Below are 16346 nucleotides of genomic sequence, written 5' to 3'. Positions count from 1 at the left end.
TACTCATGTAATTTCATTTATTTCACTGGATTTTTTTCCTGATTTACACTGTTGTGAGAGGAGAATCAGTTCCTACCTACCTGTGAATATTTTGGAATGGTCTACTGGTAAAAGGAGAGGATTCCTTATAAAAATGGCTTTTTGTACAGGTTTTACTGTAATTAAAACATCAATCTATTTGGCTCAATCAAGTTTTATTTTGGATCGTTCCATTTCTCGGAATTGGAGGTAACTATCGTTACAGAGACTGAAACAATCCTTGACTCATTTATGTTTGGCCTGTGATTTTACAATGGGATAACTTGATGAGTTGGGAAGCTTTTTCTTTTATATAGAAGAAAGTTGGTCCGAGGATGGCCCTCCAGCTTTCCCCTGGGACCTGACATGTACTCAGCAGTGCAAAAGCAACTTTTGCAACTTTACACCCCTCAGCACAGCAGTAAAGACACACTGAAGCAGCTGATTGTGTAGTTACTGGCTTTTGTTGCCTCCTTTTGTTTCTACTTGTTAATAGGGAAGAGTCAAGAGGCATCCGTGACAAAGCAGAAAAGTGGTTTGTCCCAGAAAGGGAGTGTGGCATGGGAACTAAAACAGGCAGGCAAAAGAAGGGCAGCCAAAAGAAAATAGCCTCAGGCAGCACAGTGTGTCAGTGAGAGAGGGAGATAAGAAGCACTTGGACAGTTGTGGATGTTGGCTTCAATTTGTAATGACTGTGTGGCCCAGGAGTCAAAAACATTTGGCTGCCTTTGACAGAGAAGAACAAGAAAAGGGTATGGCTGGTTTTTAGCCATGTTTCTTTCTGTTCCTTTAATTAATATTATGTAAATTGGCAAACTGGTGAACACCAATTTATCTTGCTCTGGCTCTGTTATGAAGTATTTTTCTAAGTCTCTTCAGTCCATTAGCAAAGGCCATCTGGAAATCGCTTTCTGGCAACCTCTTAGTTCTTTAACAAATCAGCCTTCTGGCGCTGATCACCTAGGATTCTGCCTACTCCAGTTTTCACTTCCCTAACTCTTGTTTGTCTAATATCCTTCCAATACACACTGTAGATTCCTGAGAGCTGCGACTATGTGTTTGTAACATGCCATGTGCACTTACAGCGATGCAGAAGCAAACAATTATAAGACAGAGCTGAGGTCTGAGACACAAAGTTTAGAATACAATTCTAAACTTTGCCAAAGCACATGGCCTTGGAGTTGGAGTTCAGATTAGAGCCCATCTCTTCTACTAAATAATAAATTAAAATAAATAAGACATTTTCTTGAACACTTCCAAATAAATTCCAAAAGAACCATACTCATTTTTTCTTGTTTGAGGCTGTCATAAAAGTAAAGGGAAGGGGAAACCCCTTTAAAATCCCTCCTGGCCAGAGGAAAAATCCTCTCACCTGTAAAGGGTTAAGAAGCTAAAGGTAACCTCGCTGGCACCTGACCAAAATGACCAATGAGGAGACAAGATACTTTCAAAAGCTGGGAGGAGGGAGAGAAACAAAGGGTCTGTGTCTGTTGGTATGCTGCTTTGCCGGGGATAGAACAGGAATGGAGTCTTAGAACTTTTAGTAAGTAATCTAGCTAGGTATGCATTAGATTATGATTTCTTTAAATGGCTGAGAAAAGAATTGTGCTGAATAGAATAACTATTTCTGTCTGTTTGTCTTTTTTGTAACTTGAGGTTTTGCCTAGAGGGATTCTCTATGTTTTGAGTCTAATTACCCTGTAAGGTACCTACCATCCTGATTTTACAGGGGTGTTTCCTTTACTTCTATCTACTTCTAGTTCTATTAAAAGTCGTCTTGTAAGAAAACTGAATGCTTTTTCATTGTTCTCAGATCCAAGGGTTTGGGTCTGTGGTCACCCATGCAAATTGGTGAGGATTTTTACCAAACCTTTCCCAGGAAGTAGGGTGCAAGGGTTGGGAGGATTTTGGGGGGAAAGATGTGTCCAAACTACGTTTCCCAGTAAACCCAGTTAGAGTTTGGTGGTGGCGCTGGTTATTCCAAGGACAAAGGATAAAATTAATTTGTACCTTGGGGAAGTTTTAACCTAAGCTGGTAAAAGTAAGCTTAGAAGGTTTTCATGCAGGTCCCCACATCTGTACCCTAGAGTTCAGAGTGGGGGAGGAACCTGGACAGAGGCTCTTTTTTGGTGTCTTCTATAGAATTAGAGAAACTATGACAGTTATGATTGTTAACTTGCTTTAGTTACTTATTATTTATTGAATGAGCAAATGAAATAAAACTAGCTACTAAAAATGTCCATACTAAAGCTGAATATTATATTCCCAGTCAAAGTACAAGCATCCTGAGTGACTTCATGCCCCAATATTTATTTCTGTTTGATCCCAAATCTGAATAATTCTGAATGAATAAAAAAAATTGCTTTCTCACCTGGTTGAAAAACTGTCAAACCACCACTGATGGAGGTTTCTAGGCTCCTCAAAATTCTTTGAATTGTCTCATATCCCACTCTGGTATCCTAATTGATCTCCGGAGGTGCTGAAATTATTCCAGTGTCCAGAATATAAATTGATTGGTGTCAAAGGCATTGAACAAAACACCAGTGATCCATTGGGGCAAGCTCAGATTTTTATCTTCGTTGTCTTATCTACAGAAGAACCTCAGAATTATGAACACCAGTTACGAACTGACCAGTCAACCACACACCTCATTTGGAATCAGAAGTACAATCAGGCAGCAGCAGAGAAAAAGAAAAAATGCAAAGACAATAGAGTACTGTGTTAAACATAAACTACTAAAAAAAAAAAAAGGAAAGCAGCATTTTTCTTCTGCTTTGTAAAATTTCAAAGCTGTATTTTTAGTCAGTGTTCAGTTGCAAACTTTTGAAAGAACAACCATAACATTTTGTTCAGAGTTATGAACATTTCAGAGTTGCGAGCAATCTCCATTCCCGAGGTGTTCATAATGCTGAGGTTCTGCTGTAGTTCACAGTGATAGTGAGTAAATTGAGCAAGGATAATATTGTTAAAAGAAAGTGCCATATAAAGCTTAAAGAGAATGTGGAAATACCAGTTCTACATTCCTATACCATTTAAAACTGAGGAGTTCGTTGAATGACTGTTTCTTGGGTGGTCGAGGGGGGACAGTCCATCTATTGGTCTGATGAAAGTTACAATGATTTTTCCCTGCTCTTCATGAAGTTTCTTTATTTTCTTAACATGGGTATTTGGAGCCTGAGAGAATTATTTTGATTCATTTTGACAACTCCTAAAGGGAAGAACCAATGGGGAAATTTGACTTCTTCGAGGTGTTCATGCGGACTCCCCAATCTGCAGATGCTTTATTTTGGATTAAGCACATAGGCAAGGATTCCTTACATACCTCTCCAAGTTGGCAAGACACCTTGCTTAGGAGCAGCTTGAATAAATGAATCTAAAACTGATAGACTACAGGGAATCATGTCTTATTTGCAAACAAGTTTAAGGAAAATGTCAGCCAAAATAAACAATATAGAGGGCTTCTTTGATGTTGTCAAAGGCCAGCTGGAGACAACAGAATTCAAGCTACAATCCACAAAAAATGCCAGTATGAAATTATAAAAAGGTATCTATAAATGTATCTTTTGAAAATAAGTCTGACTTCCTATGAAAAAAGGAACATAGGAATCGCCATGCTAGATCAGCCCCAAGGTCCATCTATTCCAACATCCTGTCTGTGATAGTAGCCAGCACCAGATGCTTCTCAGGAAGGTGTAAGAGCCAAGCAGTAGAGAGGTGTGGGGTACTCTGCCCCCCCCATTAGATCTCATCTTGATCTCTGACAGATTGGCTTAAGACCTGAAATATGAGATTTAATATCTCTTCAACAAACATTTTTATCATTAGTTATGATAACACTGAATATTCTTGATATCCATATAAAATGTCCAATACCTTTTTTGAATCTTTTGTTAATTTCTTGTATTCAATAATTTCCTGTGGCAGTGAGTTCCACAGTTTAATTATATGTTATGTGAATAAGTATTTTCTTTGATCAATCTTCAATTTCCTGCCTTTAATTTCATTGAATATCCCCTGTTACTGTGTTATGAGACAGGGAGAACTGAAGTTCCCTATCTACCTTATTTTATATACTTTTGTCATGTCTCCTCTACTTCATCACATTTCTAAGATAAACAATCCCAATCTTTTCAATCTTTCTTCACATGAGAGATTTTTCCATGCCCTTCATCATTCTCTTTGCCCTTCTCTAAATCACCTCTAATTCTGCAATCCTTTATGAGACGATGTGACCAGTACTGTACACAATATTCCACATGAGGCTACTCATTGATTTATATAAAGGCATTTGAATGTTCTCTATATTATTCGCTTATCCTATTCCTTATGCAATCTAACATCTTGTTTGCCTTTCTGACTGCAGCTGCACATTAGCAGAGGTTTTCATGGAACTGTCTACACTGATGCCCAGATCCCTTTTTTGATTTCACACAGTTACTGTAACCTTGTAAGGTGTAGTTCAAATTGGTAGTTCAAATTTTCCTTCCAATGTTCCTTAATTTGCCTGTAGCAACACTGAATTTCCTTTACCACTAAACCTACCTTGTTTAGCTCTGTCTGAAGTTTGTTACAGGTATCTCTGGTATTCACAAACTTGAATAACTTTGCATCCTTGGCAAATTTTGCTAACCCATTACTCACCCTCCTTTCCAGATCATGAATACATATATTAAACAGTGCAGAACCTTGAGGAACCCTGCTGTTAATTGTTTTTCATTATGAAAATTGATCATTTAGTCCTAAAGGTCCCAGTTCAAAAATGTACGGGTCCTACAATTCAGGGTAGGACGGAGGAAGACAAATCTCTTAGTTTTTCAATTAAACTTCAACCTTTGCATAAGGACACAAAATAATCACATGACTCAGTCTAGATGGAACATACGTACTGACTGTTGAGGGATGAGGCACAATTTTAATTGCCCTTTCTGATCTAGTTAAAAAGATTGGGTTTGGTCTACATCAAGATGAAAAGAAGAGTCTATGCTTTGGAGGACAATATGTCTCAGCATCTCTGCTAAACTGCAGATGATATGTTGAGGCCAAAAGTTCACCTTTTGGGAATGGGATCAAATATCTGCTCCCAAGTTACCTGGGGAAAAGTCAGAAGCAGGGATTAGCTGTAACTATCGGGGACTCACAGCTAAGCCCAGACCCTTCTAATTGCCCTCAGATGGTTCAGCTAATGAATCCAGCCTCCTGACTGGCTGAAGACTCCAGTGGGCACTGTCTTAAACACAGCAGCAGGTCTGAGCCCCCAGGTGTTCAGTAGTGTTCCATACCCACAGCTGTGTTTGTAGTCCTACTTTCTGTTCCTGCTCTCAACTCCTTTTTTGCTCCTAGCCTTCACTCCAGACCCCCTCTTCCCCTGCCCCCTGGTTGCCTCCTCGTGGTTCTGGCTCCTGCCTCCTCTCCGACTGATATTCTGGCTCTAATCCCTGATTCCTGGTTCTGGCTTGCTGCCTGAACTTTGTATTCATATTCTGACCAGGACTCTGACCCTTGGCTTGTGGTTTCTGACTCTCAGCTCTGGCTTGCTCCTGGAATTTGACTTCTGACCACTGCTCTGACCCCTGTCTCCTAGTCACTCTCTCTTGGTTCTGGCTTGCTCCCCAGACTCAATAATTAAGCTCTTGACTTGACCACAAGGCCTGGCTACCTCTGTTCCAACCATTAAGGCAGCCTTCCACCCTAACTATTAGGCAAGACTGCCCACAGCCTGGTAATTATAGTAATATTCATACACAACACTTTTATTTTCTGGGACTGTAGCTCATAAGATACTCCTGGGGAAATTCTGCACCACAGCGCATGTGCACAATTTATGTCCCCCACGGATTTCTTTGTTTCCCTACAGAAAAATGACTTTCTGTTGGGGAAGCAAAGGGAAGTCACAAAAGTGATCATGTGTCCGCCCCAGCAGTATGTTTCAGTTGCCCAGGGCAGCTGGCAGAGAGGTAAATCACTGTGGGGTGGGGACTCGGGAAGACATGGCTGGAGGCTCCTACCCTGTGCCAGGCTCAGCTGCTAGTCCTGGCTGGGCTGGGCTGACAGGACTTCCACTTCCCTTTCCCCTGCATGGCATCCTGGGCTGGGTCAGACCCACCCTCAGATTTCTCCCCCACTTGTAGGAAGCTCTGCAAACTCCCCTCCACCTCCTGTGCTTCCTCCACCCATTGCTCCTCAGCTGCAGAGACAGGGATCACTGTACAGGGAGCTGCTCCCCCATCTGTCCAACCCCCTGTGCATCCAGACCTCCTCATACCCAGACTCTTCTACCAAACCTCACTTCCCCCCCAACCACATCCAGAACTCCCCTTGACGAGCCCCACTCCCCCTGCACCTGGACCACGTTGATGAGACACCCGCATCTGGATCCCCACCCTACCAAGTGCCAACCAGCTGCACCCGGATCCCAACCCCACTGAGCCCCACTCCCCCAGCATCTGTACCCCACCACTGAGTCCCCCACACACTCAGCCGCACCCTGCTGAGCCCCAGCCACCTTCACCTGGATCCCCCTGCAGAGTCCCATTATCCAGAAACCATCAAACCCCCCCAAAAGCCCCTGTGCATCCAGATCCCCCACTGAGCCACCTGCACCCAGATTGTCCCACACAGAAACCTCTCACCTCACACCTGGATTCCCCCCACACTAAGCCCCTCCACACTTGGATCCTGCCTTGCTGAGCCTGCCTGCCCACACCTGGCATGGAAGGGCAGGGCTCTGGAGTGTTTCTGGGGCAGGCCCAGTCCTTGCGCTGTGTCAGGGTTGGGTTCAGCCTCACCACTAAGTCCATGTTTCAGGCGTGGGGAGCTGCACAGTGATCTCCCACCTCTGTGCAGCCAGTGGCCTATGCTCCCCAATGCCATGCTGGAGCCTCCACATTTATTTGACAAATAAAATTTGCAGAATTTTGCAGAATTTTAAAATATTGTATGCAGAATTTTTATTTTTTGGCACAGAATGCCCTCAGGAGTAATAAGAGTATTTCCATAAAATAAATTAAAATAAAATAAAATAAAAAAATTGGAATAGTGAGTCATTTTCTGATGACCATATTAAACTCAGTTGTGCAGTCATGTTCTAGTTACAGTAACTCCTCACTTAATGTCATCCCGGTTAACGTCATTTCATCATAACACTGCTGATCAATTAGAGAACATGCTTGTTTAAAGTTACACAATGCTCCCTTATAACGTTGTTTGGCAGCCACCTGCTTTGTCCACTGCTTGCAGGAAGAGCAGCCCATTGCAGCTAGCTGGTGGGGGCTTGGAACCAGGGTGGGCCAGTAGCCCCCCATCAGCTCCCCACTCCGCTAAGTTCCCTGTGCAGCAGCCGCCCAGCAGGCAATCAATTGCTGGCAGTTCAGCTGTCCCTCCCACCACTGTCCTGTGCTGCTCCTCCCCTCTGCCTTTGAGCTGCTCCTGGGAGCCTCCTGCTTGCTGTGTAAGGAGTGGGTGGGGGGAGAGAAGAGTGGTGCTGATGTCAGGGTGTCCCCCTCCTCCCACTTTTGACTCCCCCCCACATGTTCCTATACCCCATCTCTACAGAGCAGCAGGGGGACACGACAGGACTCAGGATAGAGGGAGCTTGCTGGCAGCAGCTGCTGTCTCAACTTGCTGATCTACTTAAAAAGGCAATGTACTTAGAGTGGGGTCAGCATACTTAAAGGAGCAATGCGTGTCTTTCTCTTTCTCGCACACACACACACACACACAAACACACACACGGTTTCTCTCTCTCTCACACACACACACACACGGTGTGTGTCTGTCTCTCAAACACTCACACACACACACACACACACACACGGTGTGTGTCTCTGTCCCACATACACATGCACCCTCCCGGCACTTTGGAAAGTGAAGGGAGTGGTGCACTCCAGTGGGATACAGTGGGTTCATCATCACGTTCAGTTTCCACCAGGAATGTTTGCAGCCACTGCCCTGCGTCTATCGTGTCCTCCTCCCTCCATTTGTGCTGCCTTGTAGAGTGTGAGGCTACATTAAGAATGAGTTAACTCTTGAGGGCTCAGCCGATTGCTAGTTAACCATTTAGCAGTAAGGCATTCCCCAGGAAATATCCCACCCTCTTCCACCCTCTGACTTCACCACCTCAACCAAGCTTCACAATCATTGCTGTGTACAGTATTGAATTGTTTGTTTAAAACTCATACTGTGTGTATATATATAGCCTTTTGTCTGTCGAAAAAAAATTCCCTGGAACCTAACCCCCCCATTTACATTAATTCTTCTGGGGAAGTTGGATTCGCTTAACATCGTTTTGCTTAAAGTAGCATTTTTCAGGAACATAACTACAACATTAAGTGAGGAGTTGCTGTACCTGTGTTCATGGTAGTGTGATTATTGCCAGTAAAGTCTGAATGGGTTGCCTGTAGGGTTGCCAACTTTCTATTTGCAGAAAACCGAACACCCTTGCCCTGCCCCTGACCTGCCCCTTCCCCAAGACCCTGCCCCTACCCTGCCCCTTCTTTGAGGCCCCTCCCTCTATTGCTCATTCTCCCTCATCCTCGCTCATTTTCACTGGGCTGGAGCAGGAGGCTGGGGTAAGAGAGGGTGAGGGTTCCGGCTGGGGATGTGGGCCCCACGGTGGGGCCAGAGATGAGAGGTTTGGGGTTCAGGAGGGGACTCCAGGCTGTGCATTGGGGGCTGAGGGGGTTGGCATGTGAGAGGGGGCTCCAGGCTGGGGGGTTAGGGTGTGGGAGGGGGCATAGGCTCTGGGCTGGGGTTGCAGGCTCCAGAGGGGGACCAGAAATTAGGGGTTCAGAGTGCAGGAGGGGGCTCCAGGCTGGGGCAGGATGTTGGGGTTGTCGGAGGGGGCTCTGGCTGGGGGTGTGGACTCTGGGGTGGGACTGGGGATGAGGGTGCAGGAGGGGCCTCAGAGCTGAGGCAGGGGGTTGAGGTGTGGGAGGGGGTGCGGGCTCCAGGCGGCGCTCACCTCAGATGGCTCCCAGAAGCAGCAAGATCTCCCTCTGACTTCTAGGCGGAAACATAGCTAGACAGCTCCATGCGCTGCCCCTGCCTGCAGTTGCCGCCTCTGCAGCTGTGGAGCCAGCACTCGGGGCAGGGCAGCACGCAGCACCCCATGGCCGCCCCTTCGCCTAGGAGTCACTGGGAGATGCCAGCAGCTTCCTGGGAGCCACGCAGAGCCAGGCAGGCACCATGCAGAGCCAGCAGCGCTGACCGGAGCCACCGGGGTCCCTTTTTGACGGTGTGTTCTGGTCGAAAAACAGATGCCTGGCAACCCTAGTTGTCTGTCCTTTCATTTGAACCAGTAATTTCCTTCTCTCACTCCATAATTAACATGAATGGATCAACGTACTCCTTCTAAAGATACAGGTTTAGATTCCCTGGTCAGGCCAAGCTGTGCTCAGTAAAAGACCAGAAGGTGGAAGGCAAAGGTGCCCTTTATGTTCCACCAGTCCCAACGCCTCAAATCTTCTGTAATGTATACCTGGCTGAGCAGGGCCCTAAGAGCCTATTCTTGTAATGTCTTAGAGCCTGGGCTGTAGCCTGAGCCTGAACATCTAGAAACACAATTAAACAGATCCCTTAACTGAGCCCTGCGAGCTCAAGTCAGCTGGCATGAGCCAGCCGCGGGTTTTTAATTGCAGTGTAGACATACTGTATAACATCTCTGTACTGCCCAGGGATTTCCCTAGACAGAAGAAATTCTTAGGAAGCCAGATCCAATAACTTTGTGGCACTGGAGCAAGAGAAAACTGCCATAGCAGGGCCCTGGATCTAGCCTACGGTATTCACATCTACCACAGTTTGCTGCAACTTTGAATTTGGAATTATTTCATGATGTGTTGCAGAGTTTGCTATTAATGGACGTTTTAACCTTTGACTCAGATGGAAATGACTGTGTACTTCTAGTCTGGCACATTCCCTGCTACATTACTTACAATCTGGTCTTGTGGGATTAGTCTTGAAACTCTCAGCTGGGTTTAATAATACCTGTTTTTACTGTGCATTTATTCCATTTCTAAAGCCATCCAAAATATATTAAATAATTTTCAATTGCCTTTATTTCCTAACACACTGTTTCTGTGTGAAAGGAAGGAAAGGAAATGTTGTATTAGAAGTTTTGAGTGTATGTTCCTCCCTCCAGCTTCCAATAAGCAGTCATCTCTGTTCTAAGACATTCTCCAAAATTGACTTATTCTATGCACCAAAAGGAAAGAGTAAGCTTTGCTGGAGATTACAGCAAAGACTGTCTTCCTCACCAGCAAACTCCTTGAGACTCTACCAGTCTTAATCTTGCCTAGCAGATAACAATCAGTGAACTCCAGCCCCCGAGCTCTTCAGAGATCTCTTCAGAGATGTCTCCCTGCAGTGCACAGCCCTATCACAGTACATTTACAGAAGATATTAAGTTAATTTCTTCTTTAAACAGTGAACATACTGCAGTTTATTAATTTAACTGGTGTTTGACACTCTTATTTCAATCACAGCACTGAACTGGTTTATATTAAAAGTAAAACATGTTTGTTAAACAAAAAGTTGTATGTTTAAATGATACCAGGTAGAAGGAATAAAGTTAGAAATACTTTCAAACTAACAAAAATAAAACATGGTTCTGAGACTAAAACTTAACTTAGTCAGCTATAGTTCAAGATGGTTTCCCTACTTACAGAAACTTCCTCAGCATGACTAGCTGTTCCAGCCAGAATCCACCCTACACCAGTTAAATTAATAAACTGCAGTATTCAGAGTAACAGCCGTGTTAGTCTGTATTCGCAAAAAGAAAAGGAGTACTTGTGGCACCTTAGAGACTAACCAATTTATTTGAGCATAAGCTTTCATGAGCTACAGCTCACTTCATTGGATGCATACTGCAGTTTCCACAGTATGCATCCGATGAAGTGAGCTGTAGCTCACGAAAGCTTATGCTCAAATAAATTGGTTAGTCTCTAAGGTGCCACAAGTACTCCTTTTCTTTCTTCAAACTGCAGTATGTTGACTTTTTAAAGGAGAAATTAATTTAATATCTTCTGTAAATGTACCATGATAGGGCTGTGCACTGCAGAGAGACATCTCTGAAGAGATCTCTGAAGAGCTTGGGGGCTGGAGTTCACTGGTTGTTATCTGATAGGCAAGATTAAGATTGGTGGAGTCTCAAGGAGTTTGCTGGTGACAGGACAGTCTTTGCTGTTAAAACTAATCCAGTGTTGTGAATTGTTTGGGTAAATTCGTTTAAGGCAGCAGACTGTTGCATGTTGATCTCCATAGAGGGGCAACGGACCTAATATATCTGGACTGTCCAGGAGAGGGTTGGGAAGTGCAGAACACACTTTTGGGGGGAAAATCTCAAACTGGAAATCCGTTGGGGTCACCCTGCAACTAGTAACCAATATTGCTGGAAGCCAGAGTGTGGCTGGTTTTTGCTGACAGGCTACTGAGTCAGAGCTGCTGGACCAAGGCTGTGTTTATACACAGACACTCAGGGTATGACCAGCAAGATATTTGGCTGTTTGTGAGGAGCCCAGGTTGGGAGCTACAGCAGCAAAGCTTTGTGAGGTCAAGGCAAGTGGTGACACAGCTCCTCACTGGGCTGGAATGCACTCTGGAATGTCACGGATACCCCAAAGTCTTTCAACAGTTCCTTATATTTTCCAAAGTTCATTTTTTACTTCAAAGTCAAGAAGACATCTTGGGGGCTCAGGTTTGCTCTGCTTGCTGTGGCCCCCAGGGAGCCAATGCCATGTTGATTTTTCAGTCTTCTGTGATTTTAAAATCCAAATGCTCTTCCTGCAATCTCATATGCAAATGAATAGTCTATTGTCCATGTCTCCGGTCACAGCTGCTTCTGTTTGCCACTTTGCCTTCCACTTTGTCTTCTTACAGTCTCCAAAATATAGCATTGGAGAGTATCCATAATTTCACTAACAGTGAACATGTCGCAGTGATATTAATGACCAATGTGTTATTAGTTTTCAAGTGGTATATTACATGATGTCTTTGGAGTAAATATCCTGGCAACAGTTTGTGAAGTGTAATGAGCTGGTCAGGCTAGCTGAATTTTACTGTTACATACCAGGGAGCCCTTTGCTATCTGGTATTGGGGTGCTTTGAGGGCACAGTGCCCCACTAAGAAAAGCGTCTTCAGCCCATGTTCATGCATCTGTCCTTGCCTCAGGGTTTACAATATCTCTTATCTCCAGAGGGAAGGAGTTGGTGCCCCCTTTGTGGGAAGGGACATGGTAGGGGAGCCTGGGCCCTCCCTGTCTACCGGGGTCTGGCCTACGGACCTACAAAAAGAAGTGATATCAACCACCCAAGAGTGCTTCAAGGCTACTTCCCCAGGCCACTTCCTACCACTTACGCTACCATTCCAGGGTGTGGTCCAAAGCATTGCAAATGATCCATCAGAAGAATGAAGGGTTCCTTAGTCCTAGGGAAAGGCTAGTTCCTTACTCTCGGGGCTCTGGTAGCTGCCGCTTGCAGACCTCTCCACTGCAGACAGGAGTCCAGCAATCATAAAATATTTATTTTTACCTTGGTAAATATCCATTTAAAATGGGGCAAACTCAGATACAGTCAGACTGTGGCCTGGAAAGGCAAGAATCTTATTATGTAAAGTTGGATCACTATAGTAGTAGAGGACTGGAAGCAGGCCTATCCTGGATCTGGAACTGTTTGACAACTCTGCCATCTCTATTCCATATATGTTTAAATTTAAAAACTTCTTGTGCGAGTGCACTGGGGCCCAAAATGCTACCAGGTAAAGAAATCTATAGCCATATTTGATAATTTAATTTAAATATGGATGACTAGACAATCCCAGAGCCATGTAATGTCGTTAATTGACTCTGAAGTCAGCATACAGTAAAGCCTTAGAGTTACGAACACCTCAGGAATGGAGGTTGTTTGTAACTCTGAACAAAATGTTATGGTTGTTCTTTCAAAAGTTTACAATTGAACATTGATGTAATACAGCTTTGAAACTTTACGCAGAAGAAAAATGCTGCTTTTAACCATCTCAATTTAAATGAAACAAGCACAGAAACAGTTTCCTTACCTTGTAAGTTTTTTTTAAAACTTTCCGTTCATTTTTAGTAACCTACATTTAACACAGTACTGTGCTGTATTTGCCTTTTTTTTTCCTGCTGCTGCCCGATTGCATTCTTACGGTTCCAAATAAGTTGTGTGGTTAATCAGTCAGTTCATGACTCTGGTATTCGTAACTCTGAGGTTCTACAGTACTTGATTCACTGGCTGGTGTCTGCTCGGGGAAGCTGTGAGAAACCAGGTGGTATGAGCAGTTTTCCTGAAGAAGAGTCCAGCAGTTCAAGGCAAACAAAACCTCCACTCCATTGGGAGTAAGTGGGCAGGAGCCAACAGGGGAGAGTGTTTGCACCCAGAGAAGCACTAAGGCTTCTACAAGCTAGAACTCTAAAGTCCTCTAGTCTGAGAGAACCCCAGCGTCCCTGGAAATAGTCCCTCCCCTGGTGCTGCTGCCTTTCTGCTACCGGGGCAGACTCAAGCCCAGTGTATATGGGTTACTCGATAGATGGTGTAGAACAGTGGTTCTCAAAGCTGGTCTGCCGCTTGTTCAGGGAAAGCCCCTGGCGGGCCGGGCTGATTTGTTTACCTGCCACATCTGCTGGTTTGGCCGATTGTGGATTCCACTGGCCGCAGTTCGCCGCTTCAGGCCAATGGGTGCTGCAGGAAGCAGTGCGGGCTGAGGGATGTGCTGGCCGCCCTTCCTGCAGCACCCATTGGCCTGGAGCGGCAAACCGTGGCCAGTGGGAGCTGCGATCGGCCGAACCTGTGGACGCGGCAGGTAAACAAACCGTCCTGTCCCTCCAGGGGGCTTACCCTGAACAAGCGGCAGACCGGCTTTGAGAACCACTGGTGTAGAAGATAATTTTGAAAAACACTTTTTGTAGGAAGTTGCCCCAGGAATCTCCACATCCACTTGTCCCATCCAGTGGGTTTGATGTCATGTGCCTATATTTAAATAAGGAAATACACCATTTCTAACAGCTCTGCCAGACTAAATACCTTTTCATTTGTACCTTATTTTCAGACATTGATTTAACAACTGGGCTCAAACTGCTAAACAATCTGATTCAAAGGCTTAGTTAGGAAAGAAAAAGGGACTAGATTCTTCAGTCTCTTTCTGAAAGTAGAGATTCTTTTTCGAAGGTGAACTGCAAAGGTCTTGCGAGAAGTTTAAAAATGTATTTTAATATTCCTGAAGAATTAGAAGGAAGCTTAGCACTGTAAGTGAGCAATGTAATCACCATATTTTAACAAGTTTACTTCCCTTAGATACTCCTGGCCTGCAGCTTTTTCTGGCTTGTGACATCACAAGTGCCACAACAAAAATAGGAGTTTTTCAAACTCTTGTTTGTGGATGTCACTCATGAGAAACTAAAAAACTGCAGCGCCGATTCAACAGGCAGCATAGAAAAACTGTCATGAAAATTCATGAGCCCAAGCAAGAAATATACTCACCCACCCTCACTATAGTGATTTAAAAACTAATTATACTATAGACAGCCGTCAAAATAAATTATTCAGCCAGGGTGAGTGGGAGAGCAGAAGTTTGTGAGACTTCCTCAAGGAGGTTGTAATTGTCCTGAACATTCTTAAAATACAGCACTAATTATATTTGAATGTCTGTGTACTGTTTTCCTCTTTTAGAATCCTATAAGCAAGTTATCAGAACTTTAAAAAGAAAGGAAACTTCTGCAGTTCTTTAACATTCTGATTTCTGTGCGTTTGAAAACAGTGTATCTTATTACATATAACAAATCTGCATTAAAAGAATATTATTAAGGTTGCAAAGTGATGCATTCAAAAGCTAGAAATGCCAGATTTGATGTTGCCCATACAACATTAGTTCAGTCCTCATGCATCCACATTATAATGCATGTATGCCCAAGATGGCTGAATTTAGGGTTGCATGGACAACAGTGAATTTGGCATTTCTTAACTTTCAAATACTTCACTTTGCAACCTAAATAATAATATTTCAAAATAGGGTTTGCTTCCTGCAATTTCTAAGTGTGTTTTGTTTTGTTAGAAAGAAAGATAAAAATGAAATCTATTATGTGCAACTATAACAACCCCCCTTCCTCTCAGTTCATCAGCATCTGGAACCTTCAGCACTGTAGTACGGACTGCTACTACTTGGGTTACAGGACTGACTATGTTAGCTGCCTGCAGGAAAAGTCTGTTTTCCTGAATGGAGGATGGGGTCACTGGTACCATGTGTTGGGTTCAGGCCATAGTTGTTTGCGTCTGACCCAGTCCAGCTCTCTTTTTCTTCTGCAACAAGGCAGGCTCCTCTCCTCTCCTCTCCTCGCAGTACTTCTACCTAGAGTGACCTTCAATTCTGAGCCTTTTCTGCTGGGAGAGGGAGAGGAAGCACAAACAATGTCTCCAGCTGGAGATCTGGTTTCCCCTGGGCTCTGCTAGCCCTTCTCTCTTTTCTTTTCAATTCCTTCCTGTGTGTTTTAACTACCTTCTCATCTGATAAGATAATTAGCCCCTCAGCTCATCAGCCTATAGTTTGATTAAGTAATAATCAAATTAATAATAATCAAAGGTAATTAAGTTTTCTGCCCCTCAATCTGAGCCTCTCTGTGGGAACTAGTTAGTGCCTAAGTGACCAGAGTGCTGGGTCAGCTGCTGGCTCTCGGCACTTTGTCACACTTCCCTATCCCTCAAGGTGGGGGCCTCCTGCCTCATGTGATACCCCTCGCCCCCCAAGGAGGGAATAGGCCACTGGCACTATATGGTCTTGGAGCTTTACAGTGGGAGTCCAACCTAGACCTCCCTGCCTCCACTCACCAGGCATTGAGGAAGCAGCAGACCCATATGATACCTCTCTTAGAATGGGATGGGATGCTTGGGCTACATGCCAGTTGTGAGGGAACCTGGCCTGGCTTTTTCCTCTGTTTCCACTATTACATCTGCTCTGGCAACTCCCAGACATTCCCAGCACGGCCATAACCCAGGCTGGGCGAGCAGGGTAGTCGCTCAGGCCTCAAAGCCACGGGAGTGGGAAAATGGGGTGGAGAAATGAAGGAAAAAAACAGTAGGGGACTAGGGTGACCAGACATCCCAATATTATCGGGACCATCCCAATATTAGGGGCTTATTAGAGACACTATTAATATTAGAGACACTGAAATTATTGTTTATTACCACAATTCGTAACCCACTAGCCCACTCCCTTTTGTCCTATGACTGAAGAGATGTTAATAGGCCTCTCTATCTTGAATGGTCCTTTACAATATGTGTTATCTATTTATATTAAACAATCTGTGCCATCTTGAATTTAGCTGTGA

The 16346-nt window shown here is 44.3% G+C and overlaps 1 protein-coding gene across 15 annotated transcripts in view; it reads left to right on the top strand.

Moving 5' to 3' along the window:
- The window catches only part of MAGI2 (membrane associated guanylate kinase, WW and PDZ domain containing 2), a 1181180-nt gene that overhangs the window by 730417 nt on the left and 434417 nt on the right, over nucleotides 1-16346 (top strand). The gene's annotated exons all lie outside the window — the stretch shown is intronic.

The sequence above is a fragment of the Lepidochelys kempii genome, chromosome 1 (assembly GCF_965140285.1).
Source record: "Lepidochelys kempii isolate rLepKem1 chromosome 1, rLepKem1.hap1, whole genome shotgun sequence".
Classification (NCBI taxonomy): domain Eukaryota; kingdom Metazoa; phylum Chordata; order Testudines; family Cheloniidae; genus Lepidochelys; species Lepidochelys kempii.
Note: the sequence above shows the minus strand (reverse complement) of the source record. Positions and strands in the feature narration are given on the sequence as shown.